At 51.6% G+C, this 5,809-nt stretch overlaps 1 pseudogene; it reads left to right on the forward strand.

Moving 5' to 3' along the window:
- Positions 1–318: 318 nt before the first annotated feature.
- LOC123077973 (ERI1 exoribonuclease 2-like) lies at positions 319–1,688 on the forward strand (annotated as a pseudogene).
- Positions 1,689–5,809: the final 4,121 nt, after the last annotated feature.

Here is a 5,809-nt window from a genome sequence, read left to right on the forward strand (position 1 = left end):
ACCAAGCCCGACCCGGAGAATGCCGAGGTTTATTAGCCTAGCGACATCAGTCATCATGCTAATGTCACTTACATTTTTTCTCCTCTTTTTTATTTTCATTTTATTTTATATGCATAATATACGAGTATTTCAAAAACATAAATTTAGTTAAGAAATTCAAAACCAGGAATTTGAAATTGCTTATTCAATGTAAAATAAATAGATTAGAAATAGCCTTTGATTTGCTGATCCAACTGAAATCGCAGCCTTTGGTTTGTTGATGAAAGTACTAGCGCCAATGACGTCAAAAAAAAAAACGCGCCAATCGTTGGATTTGGATAGAAGTTGCGCCAATCCGTCGAGCTGCGGATCCAGGAATCGGATTTCGTTTTTGCTTCGATTGATTTAAAGGGGACGACGCACCGGCGGGACCGCAACCTTAGTTTTCGATCTGATCTTTCCCCGATCTTCGCCGCCCATCTTCCCAACTTCCCCCCATCTCGACTCTGGATCTCGAGTCTGCGCGCACTCCGGCGAACATGGCGACGATCATGGCGGCGCGCGGGCAGGGACTGGAGCAAGATTTCGATTTCTTCGTGGTGGTCGACTTCGAGGCGACGTGCGTGAAAGACGCGCGGATCTTCCCGCAAGAAATCATCGAGTTCCCCGCGGTGCTCGTCGACGGTGCTACCGGCCGCATCGAGTCCGCCTTTCGCAGGTACGTTCGTCCCAAACATCACCCTGTGCTGACCCAGTTTTGCAGGGAACTCACCGGCATCCGGCAGGAGGACGTCGACGGCGGAGTGGATCTCGGCGAGGCGCTCTGGCTGCACGACGCTTGGTTGAAGGCAGCGACGGCGGGGGCAGGGAACAAGAGGAGCGTCCGCTTGGCCGTCGTGACCTGGGGCGACTGGGACTGCCGCACCATGCTCGAGTTCGAGTGCCGCTTCAAGGGCATCGAGAAGCCCTCCTACTTCGATCAGTGGATCAATCTGAGAGTCCCCTTCCAGGCGGCGCTCGGCGGCGGAGGGGGGGTCAACCTGCAGGAAGCGGTCCGGGCGGCGGGGCTGGACTGGGAGGGCCGCCTGCACTGCGGGCTGGACGACGCGCGCAACACCGCGCGGCTGCTTGCTGAGCTCATGCGGCGCGGGGTCAAGATCACCATCACCGGCTCGCTGGCGGCGCCGCCGCCGATGCAGAAGCAGCCGGCTCGCACAAGCCATTGCGGTGGCTCACCGGCGCTGGCGTCGGCGCCGCCGCCGATCCAGCAGCAGCCGGCTCGCACAGGCCCTTTCGGTGGCTCGTTTGCGCTGGTGCCGGCGCCTATCCAGCAGAAGCAGCAGCCGCCGCAGCCTTACATGATCAGCCCCTGCGGTGGCTCCTCTGCGACGTGCTTGTGCTACTGCGGGCTGGCGAGCAGAGGAGACGTGATGCACGGGAAGTGCTTCTCGGGATGCGCTAGCTGGTCGCGGCCATGGGACCCGTGCCCCCCTACTTCGCGTGGAGCAACTGAATGAGTGACCCACGGCATGAGATTCAGGTTCCAGTGTGGCTCAGTTGTTAGTGTTAATCGTCCTAGCCGTCAGAATCAGAGTCTAGTCTAGGTGTAAATTTGGTCTTTGAAATAGAACTTGACCAATGGGGCTATTCTTGATGTAATCGGTGTCTTAATTACTATTATCAATAGAAATTTCGTTTTAATTTCTTCAGCATCGAACGCAAAATCGTAGGAGGATGCACTGAGCACGACCAGAAAAAACAACCAACTGTGGATTTCTGAGATAAGAGCACAAATGCCTCATCATATTGGAAAAAACAACCTTATATCCAAAATCATTTCCTTGAACACAAATTTCTCATCATATTTGATATTGAAACCCCAGGTTTAATATCATCAATAGAAGATTTGTTTAGTTACATTCCTTGTCTGCAAATTTCTTTAGTATTATTAAAAATTATTTATAGCTGATGGATAAATGGATGTGTTCAACAAAAAAGAAAGATAAATGGCAGTGTTATGAGAATTCAGATCATATATGCCACCTTGTATATCAAGGTAAAAAAAGCAGCGAATCGTTCCTGAGACAACAGCAAATTCAGATCATTTCCTTGTCAAACTCTTACATAAACGGAATTCCTCAGAATGAGGATCCAATCTAGATCATTTCTTCAGTATTGACTGATTTGTAATTAAAATTTATTAATTGCTGACGAAAGATAAATGGATGTGTTGGACAAAAAAGAAAGATAAATGGATATGCTACCTTGTATATATCAAGATAAAAAGAACAACGAGTAGTAGGTTCCTGAGACAACAACAACTTCAGATCATTTCCTCGTGAAACTCTTACATAAACGGAATGCAAATTTGGTCGATCAAGTCTCACCGTAGCGGACCAGCAGGTGACACAACCCCATATATCAAAGTGTAGCTCAAAGACAAGTACAGGGAAGGACTAACCATGGTTTGGGTGGGTCAGTTACATGGTGCTCAAAGACTAGCAAAATCTACTGCCTACGGAGAGGATCAAGCTACTCTGCGCTACCCAGCCATTGGTTTCTACAGCAAGGGCTATATCAACCACCTGATGTACACCTTGAAGTGCACCTTCAGGCCAATAAAACCAAGGCTGCTGTTAACATCACACTAGCTGATGTGAATATGCATAGGCATTCACTTTGCTGTGCTTATGTGTTTCTTGATCATGTTCAAGGTCTCCATAACCCGTTAAACAGGCAACAATTAGTACCCGACAGAAAAATAAAAACCAAAATTTGTACGGGTGCAATAAAAATCATGTTGTCCCGATCGGAAGCCTGCTATGGAGCAGTAGGCAATCGTAGACATACCCCAAACTTGCATGCAAAGAGCAAATTCATTAATGAAGAAACATCCACTAGATTGAAATTTTTGTTACCATCCATGTAGATGGACCATTTTGTCGAGACTTACCCTAGTATAGTGTTGCAAAACTGGAGAATAGTGGTCGAGTGCAATATAAATTTTTGCAAGAAGATCCGTTAAGGCCTGAACCACATCACCAAGTAAATCCACCCGTAGAAAAATTCAGAAATCACAACTCATTACATAACTCGCCTCCCAGGCTCCCACTTTAGGGCATTAGCAAGGTTATAACATTGCTACATTTTGGAGGCAAAGCAATATACAAGGAACAGAGGCATTAAAGTATCAATAGTCGTTAGGATCTGAAATTATATTTACCTCGTGCACGGCCTTTTGAAGATTGGAGCCTCTTAACTTAGATATCTCATTGTATCGCAATGCCTTCTTCCTGAGGTGCTTACACTGGCCTTTCAGTAAACAGAACATGTGAAAGAAAATGACATCATCCTTATTCGCAGAAATAGAACATAGAATAGTCATAAGTACTACGAACTATAAAGGTAATCATAAAGATTGGTTAAGATAAAACTAATTATCATCAAGTAATCAAGTTTGGGGGAGTTCAGTTCCGATCGGCAAGGCAACTCTCCTAGATCGCATCTGAGCCCCCGTGTTGCCCCCTCGCCCGCGGGCGACTCGGGCGGCGGCGCGCGCGTCCCCCCTCCTCTTCTCCCTACACTCCCAGACCCTTGCCACCGGCCGGAGCCCTCGGGGCAAAGCCCCTCGCGGTGGCCGATGCGGGGTGGCCTATCCAGACGGCGGCGGCGGGCGGGCGCAGGGTCGGCGGCGTCCTTCCGGCGGGCGAGCGGCGACGCGGTGGCCCTGGGATTGGCGGTGGTGGTCGGCCTGAGGCTGGGTGGTCGGATCTCAAGATCCATCATCTAGTCCCGGTGTAACACCCCGAGAATCATGCTACAGTAACTCTCTGTGATTAAGCTAATCATGTTGCTAAACAGGGCTTGATCACATTTGAATCACATTTCTTTTCAAACTCCTAATTCAAACTTCAATTAAATTTAAAGTGGAAAATAAAAGTTTTCAAAAATTTAAACAAAAATGTTCGGGCCATGCCAGATATTGCACTGATAATTATTGTGGAGAAAACACATTTTTATAAAATGCCTAAATACTTTTAAATGAAATAAAACAGAAAAGAAAATAAATAAATAAAAAAGAAAATACAAAAGAAAACAGAACAAACAAAAAAAAGAGAAGGAGAAGCCCCCCCCACTGGACCCCTGGCCCAACTGGGCCGACCCCAGGCCCAGCCGGCCTAGCCCACCTCCCCGGGTCGCCCTCCCCTTCCCTGTTCCCCCGACCGGGGTCGGAACAGGGGCAGGTCCCCGCCGCACCCCCTCGCCGGCGACGGGGGAGGATAAGGCCGCCAGCGCCCCCCGCCCCCTCGGGCCCCTCTCCCACTCGCCCCCCGCTCACCTCTCGGCCTCTGCGCCTCTCCCTATCCCCCCAGATCCACGCCGCTCCCTCCTTCCCCGCCGCCCGAGCGCGGTCGCCGACGTGCCGCCGTCGTTTCACGGCCACCGAGCCTCGTTCTCCTCCCCGACGTGTCCACGAGCTCCGCCGCGTCGAGCCCGTCCTCCCCGACCACCTGCTCGAGCCGGGACCCCCTACATCGCCCCCAACGCCGTCGCCTTCTTCCTCGGGTCGCCGCCGTCTTCTTCGACTCCGGCGACTGCTGCTGCTACTAAGCCTCTCACCGGCCTCCGTGTGCCGCGCGGTGAGCTCCTCTACCTCCTCCCCCTCTCCATTAGCTAGCTAGCTTGCCGTAGCCACCGCGCCGCGTTAGGCCGCACCCTCCGCCGCCTAGCACGTCGCCGGCGTTGTTCCGGCGACCTTTTGGTCTTTAGCTAGCGCCCATCTTGCTCGCGCGTGCACGTAGGCCTCGCCCCGCTCTCTGGATTGCCCGATCTCGCGCCGTACCACCGTTCCCGTTGCTCGCCCGAAGCACCTCGCCGCCGGCGAGCTCGAAGCGCTCGCCCCCGTCTGTTCCAGCCACTCCGGCCACCACCGTTGGACGCGCGGCGCCGAGCCGCGTCGAACGCGCCCAGCCACAACCCCGCAGACCCCCTGTGCGCGAAACCCGCGCCCCTCCCGAGCCGCGCCGCCGCGTTTGGCTCGTCGGAGTCAACTCCGGCGCGTCTCCGGCCAGTGGCCGACGTGGCGCCGCGTGGCCCTCCCTGTGAGGCTGACGTGTGGGCCCTTGGGCCCTGTTGACTGGGTTGACCCCAGTCAACTGCTGACTGGGCAGGCCCAGCCACTGACATGCGGGCCCCGCCGCATAATTAACAAAAAAAATGTTTTTTATAAATAAAACTAATTAATTAATCTAATTAGGCACTGACAGGTGGGGCCTACCTACTAATAACTTGTTTAAGTTAATTATAAAACTCTGTTAGTGCCCTGTCAATGACATGTGGGTCCCACTGGACCCACCTGTCTGGTTTGACTGGTCAGCCGACCTGTTGACCTGCTGACGTCAGCATTACCTCATGCTGACGTCATAATTCATTTTTTGCTTAATTCAAATAATTCCAGAAATTCAAATAATCTTTGAAAATTCATATCTTTTAAACCGTAACTCGGATGAAAATGTTTTCTACATGAAAGTTGCTCAGAACGACGAGACGAATCCGAATACGCAGTCCGTTCGTCCACCACACCTCCCTAACCTATCGAACTAGCAACTTTCCCCCTCCGGTCCGTCTGTCCGAAAACGCGAAACATCGGGAATACTTCCCGGATGTTCCCCCCCTTCGCCGGTACCACCTACTGTCGCGTTAGGACACACCTAGCACCGCTCATTGTCATGTCACGCATCGTCATGTTTATGTTTGCATTGTATTTACTGTTTCTTCCCCCTCTTCTCTCCGGTAGACTACGAGACCGACACTGCTGCTGCCCAGTTCG

Source organism: Triticum aestivum, chromosome 3D, assembly GCF_018294505.1.
Source record: "Triticum aestivum cultivar Chinese Spring chromosome 3D, IWGSC CS RefSeq v2.1, whole genome shotgun sequence".
Classification (NCBI taxonomy): domain Eukaryota; kingdom Viridiplantae; phylum Streptophyta; class Magnoliopsida; order Poales; family Poaceae; genus Triticum; species Triticum aestivum.